Source organism: Panthera onca, chromosome D3 (assembly GCF_046562875.1).
Source record: "Panthera onca isolate mPanOnc1 chromosome D3, mPanOnc1 haplotype 2, whole genome shotgun sequence".
Classification (NCBI taxonomy): Eukaryota; Metazoa; Chordata; class Mammalia; order Carnivora; family Felidae; genus Panthera; species Panthera onca.
In genome coordinates this window covers 79,962,365-79,984,804 of record NC_138350.1, presented here as the reverse complement: position 1 = coordinate 79,984,804, position 22,440 = coordinate 79,962,365, and the positions used below count along the sequence as shown (strand labels likewise).

The following is a 22,440-nucleotide window of genomic DNA, read 5'->3' as shown; positions in this document are numbered from 1 at the left end:
ACGGATTCCCTGAAAAAGCTGTCAGATGACCCGGGCAGCCTGTCTTCTTCCCCTTTTTTATCAAGTTATGTCATTGCCCTTCCTCAGGCTGCGGTTTGTTCCAGAAGGGAAGAGGTTGTCTTCTCCTTCACCCGCCTACCCTACCCTAAGTTGTGCCAGTTTCTGGTTCCCTGTGTGATGTAAATTATTGAATGAGCGGAGTGACTGGTCCTCGGAGTGAGTGGTCCTCGCGCTGTGATGCTGAGGGCTCTGAGCCTGTGATGCTAAATCATGTGCCTTCCTGCCCACTCCTCCCTCACCTGCATCATCTGTCAAGGGATAATAGTGACACTTGTCGTGCCCGCCTCCAGGCCTCCTAGGAACAAGTGATGATCTCTACTGATATCTTGAAAATGTGCAAAACACAGTACTTTTTTTTTTTTTTAATTATGAACAACTCCAGGCCAACAGGAAATATGGAAAATAAGATAGCAAATGCCTGTGTGTTATTAGTTTTGTCATATCTTGATGCCATATGTGCTTTAGATCTTCCCACCCACCTGGAGAGAGAGAGAGAGAGAGAGAGAGAAAGATAAAGCACTTTTCGGTCCCATGCCTCTCCTCCCTTCTGAGAGCCTCCCAGCTTGGATTTAAATTTAATGCTTATTATTACCATGTGTCAGTGCATCTTTTACACATATGTATCCATAGACAGTGGGTGTATTTTTCAATGTTTGTAAACTTTATCGAAAGAGATGTCATTGGGTTTGTGTTCTGCATCATATCTATAAGATTAATCTGTTGAGAAAGATAGACCTCTACCTCATCCATGTTCCATGACGTATAGTATTCAAAGGAGGGACATTAAAGTTGTTTCTAACTTTTTAAATGCCCCTTTGAAGGATATTACAGTTGTTTCTAACTTCGTGACCTTACAGATGATGCTACAACCTGCGCATGTTCTTTGCACACACGTGGAACAGTTTCTCTTAGGGATGTGTGTGTGTGTGTGTGCGCGCACGTGTGCATGTGTACCACATTTTTAAAAAGATTTTTTGCAGGTGTGCCTGGCTGGCTGCGTTGCAGAGCCCACAACTCTTAATCTCTGGGTTGTGAGTTAGAGCCTCATGTTGGGCATAGAGATTACTTAAAAGTAAAATCTTTAAAAATTTTAAAAAAATGTTTATTCATTTTTGAGAGAGAGAAAGACAGAGAGAGAGAACAGGGGAGGGGCAGAGAGAGGGAGACACAGAATCCGAAGCAGGCTCCAGGCTCTGAGCCGTCAGCACAGAGCCCCGTGCAGGGCTCACACTCATGAACTACAAGATCATGACCTGAGCCGAAGTCGGACACTTAACGGACTGAGCCACCCAGGCACCCCCAAAATAAAATCTTTATTTTAAAAGAAGATTATTTACAGAAAATGTTACAGTTAGTCTGTTTTCCGCTACACCCTGATGTCTTCCCTTATCAAACGTATAGATGCAAATGTGCAATTTCTGGGTCTGGGGGCAGAAACCTCAACCTTGGTAGATGTCGCCAGACTGCTCTCCCAACAATGTGAGTGGGTTTTCCTCACCCTGTGTCTTCTCCAACTTGGCATCATCAGGCTTTTATATGTTGCTTCTCTGATAGATTGTAAAAGTATCTCACTGTGGTATTGGTTTATATTTCTGATTTCCAGTGAGCTTATACTTTTCTTTCTCATGAACGTTGGTGATTGGGGTTTCTTTGTCTACCTATTGCCAGTTTATGGAATTTGATCATTTTTTTGGTAGCGGGTTGTTTTCTTCCTTATAGATTAAAAAAATCCTGAATTAAAAAAAATTCCAATACAGTTAACCTCTAGTGTTATATTAGTTTTCAGGTATGTAGTATAGCGATTCAACAATTCTATACATTAGTCAGTGCTCATCATGATAAGTGTACTCTTTAATCTCTGTCACCCATTTCACCCATCCCTCCACCCAGCTCACCTCCAGTAAACCATCAGTTTGTTCTCTGTAGTTAAGAGTCTCTTTTTCAGTTTGTCTCTTTTTTTCTCCTTTGTTCATTTGTTTTGTTTCTTAAATTCCACATAAGAGTGACGTCATATGGTATTTGTTTTCCTCTGATGGACTTATTTCATTTATCATTATGCTCTCTAGATCCATCCATGTTGTTGCAAATGGCAAGATTTCATTCTTTTTTTATGGCTGAGTAATAGTCCATTGTGTGAAATTTTTTACACACACACCACATCTGCTTTATCCATTCGTCCATCTATGGACACTCGGGCTGTTTTCCTAATTTGGCTATTGTAAATAACTCTGCACCGAACATAAGGGTGCATATATCTTCTCAAATTAGTGTTTTCATATTCTGTGGGCAAATAACTACCCATTGGTGGAATCATGGGATCATATGGTAATTCTCTTTTTTAAGTTTTTGAGGAACCTCCATACTGTTTTCCACAGTGGCTGCACCAGTTTGCATTCCCACCAGTAGTGCAGAAGGGTTCCTTTCTCTCCACATCCTTGCCAACACTTGTTTCTTGTGTTTTTGATGTTGGCCATTCTGACAGGTATGAGGGGATATCTCATTGTGGTTTTGACTTGCATTTCCTTGGTGAGTGATGTTGAGCATCAGGTGTCTGTTTGGCCATCTGTATGTCTTCCTTGAAAAAATGTCTGTTCATGTCTTCTGCCCATTTTTAAGTCGGATTGTTTGTTGTTTTTTTGTTTTTTTGTGTTTTTTTTGGTGTTGAGTTGTATAAGTTCTTTACATATTTTGGATACTAAGCCTTTATTAGGTATATCATTTGTGAATATTTTATCCCATTCTGTAGGTTGCCTTTTAGTTTTGTTGATTGTTTTCTTTGCTGTGTAGAAGCCTTTTATTTTGATGTAGTCCCAACTGGATTTAAAAAAAAAAACTTTTATCTCTCAGTATATTTCTTGCCTTTAAGCTTTGTCTTCTAGTGTCTTTTGTCACAAGAGTTTTAAAATCAAATTTATCACCACTTTTTCTCTCTTTTTTTACTATTGTGTCATTCCCCAACCTAAGATTATAAAAATAGTGACTGTATTTTGTTCTAAATATTTTAAAGTTAACTATAATTCTCTTGGAACCCATTTTGTGGATGAAGTGAGAGTTTGAGATCAATTTTTTTCCCCTGTGAATAACCAATTGTCCCGGAACCATCTATGAAATAGTTCAGTCCTTAACCACAGTTTTCTAATGCTACCTCTGTCTCATCCCAAATTCTGATACATGGAGGGGCTCTCTCTATTGAATTGGTTAAGTTATCTATATCTGCCCCAATCCTAATGTGCCTGAATTATAAGGCTTTAATTAATGTCTTAATATCAGGACAAGTGCCCACTTTATATGTTTTCAGTATTATCTTGGCTGTTCATTGACCTTAATTCTTCTGTGTGAATTTTTAAACCAGGTAAAAATGTTTATGAAAAAGATTTCTGGGATTTTATTATGAATTACATTAGATTTATATATTAACTTAAAAGGAAGGTATTGATGTTAAATTTCCAAATCTCTGAGCATGATACAAATCACTGTTTATTTAGCTCTTATGACTTCTAGTGAAGTTTAATAATTTGCTTTAGATTTATTCCTAGGTTTGTCATAGTTTATTGCTGTTGCTAATGGGATCTTTTAAAAACTACATTTTCTAGTTGATTGTTGCTGATAAGAATGTCATGAGTGTTTTTTGTATGTTAACCTTGTCTCCGGGTGTTCGTGCCAGACTCTCTTATTACTTGTAATTGTTTGTAGTTTCTTTTGGATTCTCTATGTAGACAGTCTTATCATCTGCAAATAATGCTTCTTTTGTTTCTCCATTTCTAATCCTTATTTCTGTTACTCCTTTCCCTTGTTTTATTGCATCAGCTCTGTATCTCACACAATGATGAATGGGGGGAGAGGGTGATGGAAAAAGCATATTTGTCTAGTTCCTGACTTTAAAGGAGATGTGTTCCTAAAGTTTATTGTAGGTTCTTCATAGAAACTACTTCTTAGTTAAAACTTCCTTCTGTTCTTGGTTGGCTAGGTATTTTATTGCATTTTAAAATTGTGAATGGGTGGTCAATTTCATTAAATACTTTTTCTGCATCTATTGGGATGATTATATAGTTTTTCCTTTTGTAATCTGTCAGCGTGCCGAATTACATTAGCTAATGTTAAATCTTCATTGCGCTTCTAGGATAAACCCTACCGGATCATCACAAACACACACATAGACTCACAGCACATATTAAGCATGTGATAAATATATGTGATACATGATATATATCAGATTGAAAACATATATTTTTAGAGAAATATTATATATTTATGCACACACTACACTCATGAATATGTTTGTTGATATTTTACTTTGGATTTTTGCTTTGATATTTTGAACTGAGATTGACTGATTGCTTTCCTGTTTTGTACTGTCAGTCTATTTCTAAAGTCCAGACTGAACTTTTATAAAAATACATCCAGGAGCTTTTGTTGTTTGTCTGTTTTTTTTCTGTCAATTTTGGTAACATATTTTTCTAGGAGATTTTTTTATTTCATCTGTTTTTAGATTTATTGCTTTAAAGCAGAGAATAGAATTCTCATACTTAAAAAAATAATTGCTGTATTGTAGTTATGGGGTTTTTATGCCTAATAGCATTTATTTGTGCCTTCTTTTATTTCTCTTAGTCATGCTTGTTGTGTTTCTACCAATTTTATTAGTCTTTTTAAAGAATCAACCTTTGTTTTCTTCCTGCTCTATGTTGTTTCTTGGTTTTTACTTTATTGATTTGTTGTCGTTATTATTGCCTTCCTACTGCCTTATCCATTTGTGGAAAAAAGAACTTTCTTCTATTGTCTTTATTTTATTGCTCCCTACCTTCTTAATTTTGAATTTTTCTTGTTTTTTGATATCGCACTTAATGCTAAGCATTCCTTCTACTAAAATCTAAGGTTTCAACTATTGTTGTGCAATTCTAAATGTTTTGTTACTTTCATTTCTATTTCATATTAATAACTCAGTAGTGTGTTTTTGAAATTTCAAATGTACTGGGGCTTGGTGGCTGTGGTTTTGTTATTGATTTCAAGTTTTATTGTATTTTGGTTGATGATTGTGGTCTGAATGTTAGCAGTTCTTTGAAATTTGTTGGGACTTGCTCTGTGGCTTAGAACTTGGTCAATTTTTGTAAACATTTCATGTGTATTCTTTATTGGGTGGAGTATTCTCTTTCCGTATACATTAGATGAAGTTTATGAGATGCATTGTATAAATCTGTATTTTTTTTCTCTTCTTTAGTTTGATCTATTTATTTCATGAGATGTGTGCTAAAATCTCTCACTATAATTTTGAATTGTTACATTCATATGATTAACTCAGTTTTTGCTATATATGCTTGACAGAGTACTGTTAGGTACACAGAAGGATTCCTGGTGAATGCATCCTTTTATCATTAGGCAGTGACCCTCTTTATCACCCCAAATGCTTTTGGCTTTGAAGTCTCTTTTAGCAGATTCGTTTATTCATTCAATTAAAAGAAATATTTATTGCATATTTATTATTTGTAGGGACACTTATATTTGAACACATTATTTTATGTGTATCCCTGCTGTGACATTATGTTTTAGGTTTCTGTCTTGTAAACAGCTGGAGTTTTACAAAATTCAGTCTGACGATTTCTGCCTTTTAAGGGATTCGTTTTAAGCCATTTACATTTATTTGATAAGTCATATATTTGGAGTTCACTAGGAATCCAAATGTCTTCTATACGCCATGCTTCTTCTTCACTTGTTTTTTCTTCCTATTCTGTCTTCTGTTAGATGACTTGAGTCTTCCTGTTGGTTTTGCTTTCCCTTTCCTGTGCTCACTCCTTGCTCCCCGTGTGGCATTAGGCCTCCCGGCCATGGCCACGCTCAAGGTCCAGCCTGGACCCCAAGTGCAGGAGGCTATGTTCCATGAGGACAGAGGACCTACTCAGGAACTATTTCCCCAAGAAGACTTCTGAGCTGGAAGCATTTTTAAAGGATCCAGCTCTGCATGAAGCAATCTGAGGGCCCCATTGGATGTCCTGGTGCCTAATCCTGTCAAGGGGAAAGAGAAGGAAGAGCAGAAGAAACTGCAAGAGAAGGAAGATGAGGATTAAAAGATGAGAGGGCAAGCTGAGAGCCGAGGTTCTCCCAGGAGTCCAGTAAATGGCAAGAAAATCGTGATCCTCTTGCAGCACCTGCCGCCTGAGACCGAGGATGTCACTGGGCAGTCAGCCTGGCCCCCACCTGGCTGCAGCTGGAGATACCTCGGATTGAGGACAGCGTCAGTTTTGGAGTGGCTGTCCGGCAGGAGGTGTGTGAGCTGAAGAGACCACCCTTCACACCTAGTTGGAAGCCTCCCACGCTCCCTCCAGTCTCCAAGGATTCCTTGGAAGGGGGCAGGGTGGCCGAGTAGCCCCACGGGTGGGATTATCCACAGCTGGTGCAAGAGCTGGATGAGGTAGAGTGCTAGGACTTTGGCTGGTGGTCATGGAGATCTGCAGTGCTTGTGTGGTGCTGTATGACATCATCCCAAAGAACTTCAAGAAGCTCAAGAAACCCAGGGGAGAAACAAAGGCAATGGTGTATCGAGAGCCCTCCCTCTTGTTATGTGCTGAGCCCAGCAGATACATCCCCACCTCTAACTGGGGCTCCAGACTTTCCCTACCTTCCTCCTTTTGGGGTTTCTTCCTCACTTTGGATCCCAGGTACAAGAAATACACATCTACCATTTTTAAAAAATGCTGTTTTCCTCTTGTAACGTATGTGTTTTGTTCTGTTATTTTAGCTGTTACTCTTGAACCTTAAAAATTGTATTTGAGTCAACAAAGTCTAAAGCTAAAGTTTATATGGGGGCGCCTGGGTGGCTCAGTCGGTTGAGCATCTGACTTTGGCTCAGGTCATGATCTCGCAGTTCACGAGTTCGAGCCCCGCACCGGGCTCTGTGCTGACAGCTCAGAGCCTGGAGTCCGCTTCGGATTCTGTGTCTCCCTCTCCTGCTTGTGCTCTGTTGCTCTGTCTCTCCAAAATAAATCAAAAGAACATTTAAAAAAAGTTTATCTGTATCTCTGTTTTCTTCTCAAATAACATAACAGACCCCTTAGAACACTTTAATGACGCTTTTATCTCTCGAATTCTGATATGACACTGTTGAATATTTTATCATCTATCATTTTGGTTTTTTGTTCCCAACTAGTTTTTTTGTTTTGTTTTGGTTTGTTTTTTTTACAAATCTACTTTTTAAAATATGTCAACACAGGGGCACCTGGGTGGCTCAGTCGGTTGAGTGTCCGACTTCGGCTCAGGCCACGATCTCACAGTTCGTGAGTTTGAGTCCCGCATCAGGCTCTGTGCTGACAGCTCAGAGCCTGGCCTGCTTCTGATTCTGTGTCTCCCTCTCTCTCTGCTCCTCCCCCACTCATGCTCTGTCTCTCTCTCAAAAATAAATAAACATTTAAAAAAATTTAAAATATGTCAACTCATGTACCATTTTATTTACACTGTGGTTAAGAGTATGAAAACCAGAAGCAAACTGCTCTAATTTGAATTTCAATTTTATGGTAAATCGCTTAGAATTGGTGCCTGGTATGCAGTAACGTACAGAGTTAACCCTCAGGAAATGTTCCTCATGTTGCTTTTTGGATTCTGTTCATCCTTTCTCAGTTCAGATTCCTTTTTACTGAAGTACATCCTTGGGTAGTTATTTCATGTAAGGTTTAGGAAGATTAAACAATCTCTCTCAGTCTGTCTGCCAGTATCTTTAACTTTTACCCTCAGTCTTGAATAATAACTTTCTAGGGATAGAATTCTATGTAGCTCTTTTCCCTCAGCATTTGAAATTATTGTTTCACTGCCTTCCAACACCTACCATTGATAAGGTGTAGTTATGCTAATCTGTCATTCGTTTACAGGTGTCTATTTTTTCCTCTCTGATGGCTTTACAGGGGGTGTTTTTGTTATTGTCGTTATTTTTCCTTTTGTTCTTGTCTGATTATCTGCAGTTTCAACACAGTCCTGTCTGGGATTCAATATGCTTCTTGAATCTAAGTGTTCCTAATACTCAGCAACTTGGAGAAATTCTCAATCATAATCTCTGAACGTTGTCTCTCTCCAGTTGTCTTTGTTATATCTTCCTTATCTCTCGGTTACATTTACATTAGACCTTGGTATTCTCTTCTTCATGTCTCTTACCGGTGTTTTCTATTTCCCGCATTGCTATTTAACTGTGGTTGATTTTTTTCTCAATCTTCCCTTACCCTTTCCATTCCTGTCCTAAGGTAAAGAGCGTTAACATCTGGCATGCATCCTTCCACACATTTATTGAAGCTCATATAACCACACGGCACGTATACATCCATATAAATTAAACAACAGTGTTTTGTTTCTGTTTGCAAAAACTCCAGTCATACGTATGCATCACAGCCTGTCTTTCTTAGTAAATTAAGAATATCCCTCCAGATAAGTACACACACATTTAACCATTTAAAAAACATTTTTTATTGTTTACTTATTTTGAAGGAGAGCTAGAGAGACAGAGCGTGAGTGGGGGAGGGGCAGAGAGAGAGGGAGACGCAGAATCCCAAGAAGGTTCCAGGCTGTGAGCTGTCAGCACAGAGCCCCACGCGGGGCTTGAACTCACAGACCGCGAGACCATGACCTGAGCCGAGGTCAGAAGCCTAACCGACTGAGCCGCCCTGGCGCCCCTAAATTTAACTATTTTTTAAAAGTAGCTAAGTAGGGGCTCCTGGGCGGCTCGGTCGGTTAAGTGTCTGACTTCTGCTTTCGGCTCAGGTCATGACCTCGTGGTTTGTGAGTTCGGTCGGGCTCCACGCCGACAGCGTGGGGCCTGCTTGGGATTCTCTGTCCCTCTCTCTCTCTCCCTCTCTTTCTGCCCCTCCCCTGCTTGCGTGCTCTCTCTCTCTCTCAAAATAAATAAATGCACTGTAAATAAATAAGGAAATAAATAAGTAAATGAATAAATAAAAGCTAAGTAAATTCTGTGCTGTGGCCAGTGTACAGTTCATTCAGCTGTTCCACTATTGGTGAACCCGGAAGTTATTTTCGGTGTTGTGTCTCCACAAGCATCATAGACAACAACATCCCGGTACATATTTACCTATGTGCTATTTCCTTAGTTGCTACGGGAACAAATTCGACCCTACCCTGCTACCCCCGGGCCCCTCCTGAAGGACGTCACTTTCTATCGTTTGGCCTTTTCTTCTGGCGTGTATACACGTCCACATCTAAATCGTGTCTATACCGTTTGGTGTTATCAACCTTCTTCGCGATGCCGTAACTTGATTCGCGCTCTCTTATGTGACTGTATCCGCTGCTCACCCTGCACTTTCTCCCAGTAGAATTGTGTTTGCAGTTGTGGGTTAAATCGGTTGTGAGGGTTTTCGCTACGTCGCCTGTGTAAATCACATTATCAGCTGAGCTGTTTATTTTCATCAAGTTAAAATCTGTGTTGTTTTTTTTTTTCATTTCCTTAGCAAGCGCTTCATACCTATTGCACATTTCCCCTAGCTCTTGCATACCCCACGAGTACATTTTTTCCACAAGGCTGATCACATCAGTAACCTGTTGGTTCCACTTATTTTCTTGGTGACATCCTTTCTGCCGACTTCCATTTTCCTTTTATCTGGACTTTTCTCTAGGCCTGCTCTACACCTGTCATGCTGGGATATGTCGTCTTATTCTAGTACTTGCCATTGTCCTTCTTCTGAGTTGAATCCGCTCTCGTGATTTACTCCATTGTTTGAGGTAACATAGCCTCCCTCCCCCGCCCAGCAAATTATGAGAATTAAAACCCAGTAGAGTAGTGGTAGCCTCCAGGACGTCTTTCTCTTGATCCACTGGCCCAGTCTGGATGGACTGCTCTCTATGCCCGGGGCCCAGTTGTCTGCTCCCTTCACCACATCATCCCTCTGCCTTAGTCTTATGTGGGATTGCATAAAATTCCCTCTCTTTTCCACTCACTCATTTTTGTGGTTCCCAGCCTGCATCGCCTATCAAAAATGGACCCACAAGAGATACAGCCGCACTTTGAATGTCTCAGAAGGTCTTTATTGTCTCATCTCACTTGATGGTTTCTGTCTTACACAAGGAACTCTAAGTCAAAAATACATCTTCTTCTGAAGTTTGAAGACATTGCTTCTTAGGTATGCTAACTCCCAGTGCTGTGGTCGGAAGGCTAAACCCGTTCTGACTCTTGATGCTTTGTACCTGATCTTTCTCTTCTTCCTCCCTACAACTTGTAGACTCTTGCCTTTGCCCCAGGATTCTAAATTTCACAATACTTGTCCTCTGTGTGAATCTGTTTTCATCTATTGTACTTAGCACTCAATGTGTTCTTTCAGTGTGCTGGGATTTTCTTCTACGAGCTCCAGCTTTCCTTTCCAGAGCTCCTATTATTTGGGTGTTGTACTTTCTAGACCAGTCCTCCAGTTTTCTCACATTTTATCTCCTGTTTTCTGTCTCTCTATTGTTTTGCTCTTCTTGGGGGCCGTTTCTTAAACTTCAATTTCCAACCTGTCTATTGGGTTTTCATTTCTGTTATTATTTTAAATTTCCTCTTTTCATCTATAAATAGTTGGGTGTTTTTTTTTTTAAAGCATTGTGTTCTGTTTTCATGTGTGTAAGTAACATTCTCATAGCTTTCTGAGAGACATTTTTTTTATCTCTTTTGAAATTTTCTTCTTCTTTCATGATCTCTATTTCCCCCCATTACCTTTTCCTCTTTTCTGATTTGAACTCTGTTTTTCATGTCGAGGCTCTCCTTGCGTGTCTGGTAATCCTTGGTCGTCTGCCTTTTTTCAAGACTGAAGAACTCATAAGCTTAGAAGCTCCGAGGTTGTGTGAGGGGCTCGCTAACTCTGAACATCACCATGGAATAATATGTTTATGCCATTTGTTGGGGGAACTCCTATAGTCAGCCCCTACACATGAGGAGTCTCAGGGAGAGAACACTCCTCCAGACTCTCACATGGAAGGGAAGGATCTGCCTGTGAGAGCTGAGAGCTGTGGGAGGAATAAGACTGGAGGGGTCAGCATTCAGAATGCAACTTTCTCTTTTGTTTGATGGATGATGTCTCCTGATCCAGGAATCTTCTCTCCAAAGACTAAACATCCAGTTGTACCCACTGGGATAGAGGCTGCTGCCCAGCAGGATGGAGTTGACGAGAGGACCTGGGATCTGGAAATATAATTCATTCTTACAAATCTTTCTCTTCATTCTCCTTATTTTATCACCCTTTCTCTCTTTTTCCTCCTCCATTCCGGACGTAACTAACAGTATCTGTTCCTGGGCCTTTGGAGCAACTGCTGGTTGGCTCCTAACATTCTTTCTTCCTAGTTTAGAACTCAGCTTCCTTTGATCTGCTAGTTCTGTTCCTGCTCGTCCATCTCTTTTCCATCTTCCAGAATCTTGTTACTATTATCTCTTCACCTGTTCTCCTTGTCCTTGTGGGTTAAATGGTCGTTTTCTCTAGTTTCCCTAGCAAGGAAATGTTAGTATCCCTAGCGAGTGAAACCATGGTGTGTTCGATTCTCCATTTTTACTTGGAAGTCCTTTGTTACATTTTGGTTGATTTCCCCAAATCTCTTCTTCTGTGTCACTAGATCTATGTTTGTGTTGTTCCACTGCCTAACTTTTCCATTGAGTTATTTTTAAGGGTTCTGTTTTGTTTTTCTTTTCACATCTGCCTATTGCCTTTATTTACTCCTATTGGTTCCTTATGGTTTTTAGTCTTTCTTATATTACTTCATTGATTTTAAGCAATCTTATTTTGTAGGCCATTTCAGATTTTAGTATTTTTCCAGTTCTTAGGATTTGAGTTGTTCAGAATTTCCCTTTATGACGGTTCCTCATGGCAGTTTATTTCCCCGTGCGTGCGTTTGTGTGTGCGTGTTCTTGCAGGCTCATCTCACAGATTTCTTTTCTATGGGAACCTTGTGAGTCCTGAGGTGTGACAGTGTCCTGCATGGTGGCCACATATTTGTTTTTTCTGGAGATTAAGGAATTTCAACGGTCCTGGAATTTTGTTTACATTCATTTCTTGTCATGGGACTCCTACGCCTAGATGTATAGATAGTGTAAATTCTGATCCTTCCATTGAATGAGGGCCATGTTTAGGGTTTTTGTTTTGCAAGGTGTCCTGAACCGTGGATATAGGGCAATTTTCTGCCCTTCATTTTTGGCTCTGCGGGCAGAGTGCTTTTCATTTCTTTTTCACGGGTAAGGTGGCTTTTTAAGGCTTTCACATTTATGAAGGGGGCTCAATTCTGGCCCCCTGCCTCATACAGGACCAAGGCCATACCCCTTCATGGGCCTTAGAATCTTATCACTATTCCCAGATCTCTAGGGACATTTGTGTAAGTCTGAAACCCACTTTGGGCACTGTGGAGTCCAGTTTTGGTTAAAGCTCTGGTTTCGGTTTTTGTCTTCATTCCTATAGGCTGTGCTTTTTTCCCCTCCTTCCTTTGTCCCTAGCTTAGCTCTCGGATGTTTTCTTGAGAATTGCACATCTTAGTAGTGGGAAGGGACCCATAGCATCAGCCCCATGTTTGCTGTTTTCTGGAAATTAACACTCACATCCACTATTGAGCTAAACCTAGAACATACTAAACAAAAGCTCAAGTTGAACGTAGAGGACCATGGATTGCTGGAGATGGAAGGGTTCTTAGAGACCATTTCATCTAGCCCTAGCATTTTATTTGAGGAAACGAAGGCTCAAAACTGATGAAACCGCTTGCCCACAGACACTTGGCCAGTTAGTGAAAAGGCTGGGGATAGAACTCAAAGGGTGGCCACTTTCTTTCTCACCACATCACAGGGAAGAGCACTGTCATCTAGCAGCTAGCACTTGTCTGGTTCCAGGACACCTCGATCTGATGACTGTGATTTAAATCACTGCAAGATTTTGGGAAAGCCACTTAGACCATTGTGTTTCTTTTATCTTGTTTTTACCTTCTGGAATAAAAAGTAGTAATGCTTGTCGGATCACTTGCGTGGCTTATTCCCGTCCCGATTTTGATTGTTTTCTGCTTTTATTTTTCTCGAAGAAAAATGCCTGTTTCTCTCCTTTCTTCTTCTTTCCTTCTTTTGTAGCCCAGTTAAGGTTTTGTCTTCCAGAACCCTCCCCTGAAGTCTGAAGCCCAGGGAGGGTTTTTTCTCTTCTCCGACTCCTTTTAAAATTATCGTTTGAACATCACAGTTGGCACCATACTTATGAATATTTCTGACCCTGTTTAATGATTGAACATACATGTACTTTATTTCCTCAACTAAATTGTAATGGCTAGTTCGTAGAAATCATACTTACGCATCTTTACCATTTCTCGGAGTGGTTTTCTTGATTAATTCTTGAGGAAACAACTTAGAGGAAATATGGTCTCTGAGATAGAGCCTTCGCTTCGTGTCAGGAAGCCTGGATTTTGCCCCTTTTCTCAGCCTCAGCTCACTCGTAATAGAGTGGTCATGTAATTTATCAAACTGGGACACTTATGAGAGTAAAGGGGGCCCTATTAATAATTTTGCAGGGAAAACAGGTGTAAACCAGGACGCTCCCTGACAAGCTGGCACATATGGTCACCTTATGTCATAGATCACCTTGGGCTCTTTAGAAAAATTTGCACAGCTGCCACCAAGATACCGGTCTTCAAACAAAAAATTACCATCTCTTAAAAAAGTTCTCATCTACTAGCAGAACTTCCTAGGTAATAAAATTTTTAGTTTTCTCAGCTACTTTCATGGCTTTAAATGCTCGTCGTAACTGAAGTTAACATAAATTATGGGGTCTGAGAGTCAGGACTGCTAAGAGATGAATGCCTTTATTTTCCATATCAACCCACTCTCTGCCCTGAAAGGAAAGAACACTCCCGATTTCTAGAGTTGTGAGCCTTCTTTTCTTGGTGCTTCTTGAAACATAGGCATCTTACCTCTGCTACATGCAGTGATGGAGGGAAGTTCTGTGAGTGATTGCCGATCCACAAGAGGGGATACATCTTCAAATAATGGTGTATTTGGTGGCTTAGCCTAGTAAGATGAGTAGGTCCTTAAAAGATGCACTGTAAAAGCACTGTGGCTCACTAATCGGCTTGCTTCTACAGCTCCTGCCATAGTGCTGTGCACATAGTAGGTACTTGATAAACGTTTGTTAGCTTGAAATTCTGAGGAGCACTTGGAAGACCGTGGTAGCTCGTAAACTCCCTTACCAGTGCTAGTAACTTCATTTCTGCTTATGCTTGGGGAGTACCGGCGTGGTTGGGGCATGGTGTTGGAATGCTAAGAAAAACAGATACTATCTCTACCCTGCAGTATTTTATGATCTAGAGGCAGCTTCAGAGCATAAACAACTAAGGCTGGGAAAGTTCAGGAGAAAGAACAATCAATTTTGACCTGGGGGAGTTAAGTGGCATTTGAGCTAAGTTTAAGAACTAAGATTTTATTCTAGGACAGAGGTGGGAGAAGGTCGTTTCACACAATGGGAACAGCATGAACAAAAACCCACTGGGTACAACTGCTTGGTACGTTTGGGGAATCAGAAGACACTCTACATGTTTGGAAGATAAGCTTTCATAGGCGGTGGGATGTGAAAGACAACAATCTTTTAACGTCAACCTTGGGAACTCAGCTTATATTATGTAGACAATGGGAATCACAGTTTTGAATGAGTGCAGGGATATCAACCAACTCATGGGAAGAATGATAACCTGGCTGCAGGGAGACCAGTTGTGAAGAGGCTCTTGTGTCTAGCAGAGATATCAGGGCAAGGGGGGATAAAAAGAAGGAGCCAGATATGAGATACAGAACTGACAGTTTGTTGGATGTTGGGCTGAGGAGAAGGCAAGAGCCAAACGCAGCACCAAGGGACTGAGTAGGTGATGACACTGTGAAAAGACGCTGGAAAGGCAGAGAGGAGCAGAGTTGGACTGGTAGATATTTCTAGAGAGGTCTGTGAGGAGACTGAGGTAGTGCATGAAAAAACCTTGAACAGTGCTTTCCATAAAGTAGGGGTCTAATAAACACTAAATTAAAAGAAGGAGGGGAGGAAGGAAAGAAAGGAAGGAGGGAACTTTTCCTGTCTCTCCGCACGGTACCACAACAAGGAACACATTTATTTAGGGTGTTAGGAGATCCATTGGGAATCATTCATTGGGGCTGTTCCTGTCAATACACTTGCTAATTATTTCACGTTAGTTGCACGTACAGGACATGAGGGAGCTCAGAAAAAAACCAAGACCAGAATTTGCTGGGGTCAGACAGAGGAGAGGTGAGCTTCAAGCCAAACTTGGCAGGAAGACAGAGAATTGGAGTGATGAACAGGCCCTCCGGAGACAGAGGGAGGCAAGAAGGCAGACGTGAACACACCAGCCATATAGGGAGCGAGAAGGATGCTGGTTGACCTTGCAGGGAGTCTCCACGCATGGAGAAATGTCATTGGGTGAGCTGTGGGGCAGTCCTCCCAAGGAGGATGTTGCTTACTTTCTGATGAGCCTATCCTCAAATTCTGTCAGGTGAACCCTGTCCTCCATGATAACCAGCCCTATTCCTCTTAAATTTGTCCTGTTTGGAATAATAACAAGCAACCAAGACGCCAAGTCACATTGACTTTTTCTGGAGAGCCATTTCAGGATAACTCGATAAATCCTTTTATTGGAAGTCCTGGCCAATACTTTGCCTCATGAAATGACTTTGGGTTTCTTTGCCTCAGTCTTCAATTACTGCGTAAACATTGTAGTCTCGTGATTACGTGGTGTTTAGAGGGCAGTGCGTCAAGTGCATTGCTAAAACTGTTCGCCTGCAGCGAGATCACATCTGCTTCAGGAAAACCAGAAAGCAGAAACACAGCTTATTTGGTAAACAGCCTCAATTAGAGCATCAGAGAGAGAGAAGGTGTAAAATCTGGCCGTGGGCGTGATGTCTCCTCTTAAATCAGAGAATCTTGAAGCTGGGGAAGTTCTGTGGAAGCCTTCCATGGCCACTTTATGCAGCTGGTGCCACTCATACCCCTCCTGAATGCTTCTATGGAAGGGGAGTTCTCAGAATGTGCCAACTTGTACAAAAAGGCAAAACCACAGTTGAATGAAAACTTTCAAGTTAACCTCTCCTAACACTGGTTGCAAACTCATTGTGTTGGCCACAGTATAAAATGAATGCCACCCAGAGGTTACCTGGGAATATTTTTATTCAATCTACAGAATCCCAGTGTTGGTCAATGATGCATCTCTTTTCTGTATGGAGAAAATCTTCTTACATCATCTTCTCCTATAATTTCTCTTCATCTTCATCACCATAGACTTATTTTGTCTTTTCCCCGGGGGTACCATGCCTTCTCTTGCTATGGGTTCCAAGAAGTGGCTGCACTCAGAGGTTTGATAATAAAAATGGGCCGGTCTCAAAAACGACAGTTCTCCGTAAATGTTGGATCACGTCAACGGACTTCGACATTTGGCTGCGCTGTTGTAGACATTCACATAAATCTTTACAAAGTGCCACTGCAACTTAGCATTTCTTCGTCCCTGTTTCCACTCTTTCCTCTTTATTTGAGGCCATTATCAACCCACGCTGACACGACTGCTTTGTAAATGGGTTTTAATCTCTGCCTCTGGGGGCCACTGCATAGTGTCCTAAAACCTCACTTTGATGATTACCCCGTCTCACTTAACAACCTTGATGGCAACATTTTAAAAATAATATATTGTCCTGACCACAAATGCAAGATATGGTTTATTTGCAGAAAAGTGGGAAAATAGGGAAAAGCAAAAAGAAGGGGAAAAAATCACTCATAATCCACCACCACCAAAAGAACCCTAGCCCATTGTTAATAGGTTGATGCACATCCTAGAAGTGTTCCCCTGCCTCTGCCTGGCACTGAGGACCTTCCCAGCATGGTCCCAGCTGGACTTTACAGCCTTACCTCTCTGCTTGCTTTTGCTCTGGGGGCCCATACTGCCTTGCATAGGACTTTTCCTTTGTCCCCGTCAATGATTTTTTTTTCTGATTATGTAAATAATACATGTTGGTTGTGAATATTTTTTTTAAATACATAAAAGGAATAAAGTAAGACTTATCTTTCAAAACATCTCAACACCCTGAAATAAAAAAATATTGACGTTCTGCAGACCATCTCATGATCATCAGTTCACCTATGTGTACCTCAGCACACACACATGATTTCCTATAAATGAGATCATAGCATCCATGTGGTTTTTATGGTTGACATCTTTCATTTTCACTTACTTCTTTTCCTCCCACTGCCTTTCTTCCCTCCACCCCTCATCCCTCTCCCCCGGGTTGTCAGAGTTATCAACCTTGTGTATATCCAGCCACGATTTACTCCACACCTACGTAATTAGACCAAGCAGTAGATAGATAGGTATATTCCCACATACATGTTGTGATTCTTCCCCTTGCTTTATAAAAATCAGATCATATCCAATGTCCTCTCTGCATCTTGCTTTTTCACTCGCTTCACAATGATACCTTGTTGAAATTCTTCCATTCTTTCTTTTTCATGAGTGCATACTACTCTTTGGTTGTCTGTAGCGGGACTTAGTGAATGATTCTATTATGAACAACATGGTAGCAAACATCCCTCTGCTCATATAGGCATGAGATGGCTTGATCAGTGGCAGTATTTGCACATTTGGATAGGCATTCACAGATGGCTTTCTGAATGGCACAGCAATATCTATTTCCACCAGCAGTGTATCAAAGTACTTCTTTCTACATCCTTCGTGTGGCTATGACATCATCACCACCAAGGGGCAGTGCCTCTATGTTTCAGGAGAGGATGGGGGGCGGGGGGCGGCATCCCTTTGAAGTCTCAAACTGCAATACAGATATGGGCCCATAATAAAACCATCACAGTAACATATATGTGTGTATATTCTCATATATATATGTATATTCTTATGTGTATGTGTATTTTTGTATGTATATGTGTATATACATGTATGTGTGTGTATACACATATATACGTATACACATATATAAGAATTCATTAAGAGGAGATCATAGATCATAGCTTACTAGAGTTTGGTTCTAGGGAACTAATATTTGTAGAAATGAACCCTATGGCCTGAAGTGTTATTTTATTTTTAGAATGATTTTTTTTTTTTTTTTAACTTAGCATGGCAGCTCGAAATTTCCCTCTTGGCTTTAATTTGCTTCTTTGCAGTTTTTGTCAGAACTCAAACGGTAAAACACATCACACTCAACTTATGAACTTTGAGTCAATCTTGAAACCATGCAGATGGATGTATGTCAAGGGGAGAGCTGACAAAAGTTTCCATGAACATGGTTTATATTTTAAATGCTTTTAAAATAACTGTTGACGTGGCATTAGAAGCCAGTGGGAGGGCTGGATTTCACAGCCATCTCCTGAGCTGTGCAGGGATGTTTGTCTCCCTCCTTTCCTCCAAGATGGCAGCATGGCCCCATTCTCCCACTCCCACGGCCTGTCTGCCTCTAAGTCATGGACTGTGTGGTGCTTTCTGCTCTCATCCTGGCTGCAAGACCTGCCACCACTTCTCTTGTTCTTCTCCTTTGTCCCTTCTGCCCCTCTCCCTTCCATTTCTCCCGTATTTCTCCGCTTTCCCACAGAGAGGCTTGGCCTTTGCAGAGTCGTTGCCAGCCATTGAGATTGCCTTTTTTGACCAGCAAGCCTGCCCTCCCGTATCATTTTGGATGCAGCCTCAAGGTCGCTGGCCCCTCTTAGCTGTTTTCGTCCCTAATTTGCCTCTTGATGGGCTCTCCACCTGACATAAATGCTTCTCCCAGCCCCCTTTAATTTTTTTTATATGACATCATTTGGGGACCTTGAATCTCTGTGGGCTGGAGGCTTCCCTTTAGTTTGAGGTAGAAATAGATTTTATCTCCAGGAAACCTCTGACCAGCCTGTTCTGTGGAAGAATGTTGGCTGTTGGTACCCTACCAAGTAAAGAACCTTTGGATTATGATGGATGGTTAAAGCTGATGGAAGAGGAAAGGTAATCTAGAATGTCGTTCTATTACTCTCCCATGTGTTCTCAGTGTCAGGGAAAGTCATGAGTGGGATTCTGGTCTTAACTCCTTAATGCAGAATCTGCTTACAATTGTAGATTAGACAAAGCCTAAACATTATTTTGATATAGTGTGTGTGTGGTTTAATATGTACAACTTGTCTGAACACAGTCGCTTTGTGGTTTATCTTTTACCGAGAACTGCTTTTTTTTTCTTCCTTTTCTAAGAAAATGCAAGTTTTCTAAACTAAAGTCTTTCTTGTGAGTTCATCAGCGGTGAGGGATGTTGTGTGAGGACGTGTTGGTGATAATAAGATCAAACAATTGCCCGATTCAGGTGACTTCAACACGAATCATATTGACTAAAATAGTATTAAGCATGTGATGCTGGCATGTGACGTTTGAATATTTGCCAAGAAAAGCACTCAGGTCACTACGACTGGCTGCAAGAGTGAGAGATTTTCCTCGTTTACTGTTTTTGCATACGTTTTTGTTTGAGAATCTGAAACGAGCCTTTATAATTTGTGGAGGGAAAGTGACGTGTACAGTCAGCATGAATCTGTTTGCCTTTTCCCTGAAAGGCTTATAAGAACCTGGATCACTTAGTCCTCATCCAGAGCAATGTACGAGTTAGGGGACATGCACCTTAACAAATTTGAAATTTCTAGATGTTCTTTCTCTCTCACGCCTCCTGCCTACAATTTCTTTCCATACTTTTTCATCCTAGGTGTACAGGTGGCAAGGATACTGTGAAGTGGCTTGGGATTCACACCTAAGATACCTGGGTCCCACTTGTGCCTTATGGCCACTTACTACTGTGAGAGTCACTCTAGCCTTGGTTTTGTTTTTTTGTATATATAATTTTTTTCAATGTTTATTTTTGAAGGAGAGAGAGAGAGACAGAGTGTGAGCGGGGGAGGGGCAGAGAGAGAGGGAGACACAGAATCTGAAGCAAGTTCTGGGCTCTGAGCTGTCAGCCAGAGCCCGAAGTGGGGCTTGAACCCCACCGACCGCGAGATCATGACCTGAGCCGAAGTCGGACGCTTAACCTACGGAGCCACCCAGGCGCCCCTCTGATCTTGGTTCTCTAATCTCTAAAATGGGACATCCTACCTCAGGTGGCTGTTGAAAAGCACCATAACTTCCTTCCTTTCCTTCTTTCTTTTGGAGAAACTCAGAATTTTCAAAATATTAAATGCAGTATTTTTAGGGTCATTTAGAAGTTGCTCCTAACAATAGAGAACAACAGGAAATGCCATATTCTATTATTGTATTTGTCACAATGATATCGCATAATCTGACCTCCATGGAGCAAGCCAGTGACATTTCTGATAAAACCTGATTGCATCCTAATAAAGCCTGTTCACGGAGCAGGACAGTCATAGATGGTAGGTCCCTGTCCTTCCCTGATTTAAGACCTTGGCCTTGGTGCCTCCGGAGAAGGGCCTTTGCGTAGTGTGGCTCTGCTGTGTTGGCGAACGTGTTGCTAGCCGTGTATAGACAGAGATCGCAGCCAAGTTCGACAAATACCAAACGCTGTAATATGTTACATGCAGAAGAAAACGAACTGCAGGTCAGCAACGTATTACGGTCGAGCACCTGTTTCCCTACACATGTCTGAAAGACTAAAATGAGGCCAGACTCCCTAAAATAAAGTGTAGAAAGTCAGGGGCTTCCAAAACGACAGAGCTCTGCCAAAGGGAATTAGCTAAGGATTAGCGGTGGCCACTTTAAGAGTAGAGATGGCTTCAAACTGGAAATAAAGGGCGCCACACAGAAATTCCTGTGGACTCAGAAAATCAGAGGATGGAGGCTTGAGTCCAGGGGAAACAAACGTAGCCACCCTGAAACGGCAAGTTTTCTGAAGGCTTTGGAGAAGGGTGAAGAAACGGAGGCCGTGGATGCCGAGTGGAGAGAACAGAGCAGCCTGGGAGGGAAGATTCGATGTTCAGGGGGACGTGGATTGCAGTAGAGAGAAGGGCAGGAGATTTGGAACTGAGTCAGAGGACAATTAGATCACGAGTGAGGCTCCGGCTTGTGGGTCACACGGACCGGCAGGAGGGGCCAGATGTTCACGGTCGGGCTGAGCGAGAAGCCATCGGATTTATTTAACGGAGTCCTGCAGGAGGGAATGGTAAGAAAAGAACATTCAAAACAAAACAAAATGAAAGAAAACCTACAGCCCTGTAGGAACAGCAGGCGGGTGCTGAACTGACAGGAAAGCAGGAAGCTCGTGGACAAGATAGGCTCCTTCTGAGACACGACCGAACTGAAATCAGAGAGGAGAGTCGCCTAGTCCGGCGTCTTTCATTACTTACAAGTTCAGCTTCTTTGTATTTCATTCACAAAAGTGCCAAATGTGCGTAAATGTCTGTACTTGCTCGTAGAATAGCGCTTAGAAACTCGCTGCTGATGGGAATGGTAAGAATTAGGGGAGTCGAACCGGATAACATGGGAACAGTATAACGTGGGAACGCCGTTGGGAGCTGTCGATGAGGGAATTAAACCCTCGGTGCAGGGGCGCCTGGGTGGCTCAGTGGGTTGAGCGCCCAGCTCTTGAATTCAGCTCGGGTCACGATCTCCCAGTTTGTGGGATCGAGCCCCCCCTGGGGCTCCACACTGACAGCACTGAGCCTGCCTGGGATTCTCTCTCTCCCTCTCTGTCTGCACACCCTCTCTCCTGCTCACACACGCATACACACTCTCACTCTCAAAATAAGTAAATAAACTAAAACAAGCAAACAAATAAACAGTGTTACCTTACATTCGCTATTTTGTAAAAATCAAAGATTCAGCCCGCTGGGGATTGCCTCCTGGGCATTCTTTCTGAACCCTCCACCCCTGTCCTCCCTTCGAGGGACTAGTCCAGGCCCTCCCAGGGGTCCCCGGCCGTCCCTCACCTTCCAAAACCTCCCCCTCATCACCTCCGCGTGTGCTCAGGGCCCCCAGTCCTGCAAACAGTTGCCTTGAATCCAGCTGCTCCTTTGGACCGTTGCCATCTTCCTCCCAGGGTCTTAAGCTGCTTCAAAGCTGCATCGTCTCTGAGTGCTCTGCCCCACTGCCCTTCCCCTCCCACCCCCTCCAGCAGGGCCGTGTTTCTGTCGCCCTAACAAAACAGCCGTCTCCTAAGTGGGTTACGTAGCAATTTCTGACGACATCCAGAGCCGTGATGGTTTCCTTTGCTGCAGCACCTGGGAAGCGGGGGAAATGCCTCTCTTTGAACACTTGACCTTCTTGCGTCTGTTCCACCAGCCTGGTTCTTCCTTGGATCTCGCTGCCAGCGCATCTCTGTCCAGGACACCAGGTTCTCTTTCTTCTCCCACCTGGCAGGTGCAGACGTTGCCCCAGTGTAAACAGGGTTTCTCCCCTCTGGGTTCTTTCTCTTCGAGATCTCGTGGACTCCCGCGAAACCTTTCAACTTGGATGCACTGT

At 42.1% G+C, this 22,440-nt stretch overlaps 1 protein-coding gene and 1 pseudogene across 2 annotated transcripts in view; both read left to right on the top strand.

The window, feature by feature from the left end:
• The window catches only part of BCL2 (BCL2 apoptosis regulator), a 177,377-nt gene that overhangs the window by 76,570 nt on the left and 78,367 nt on the right, over nucleotides 1-22,440 (top strand). The gene's annotated exons all lie outside the window — the stretch shown is intronic.
• On the top strand, nucleotides 4,927-8,757 carry LOC144613792 (proteasome activator complex subunit 1 pseudogene; annotated as a pseudogene).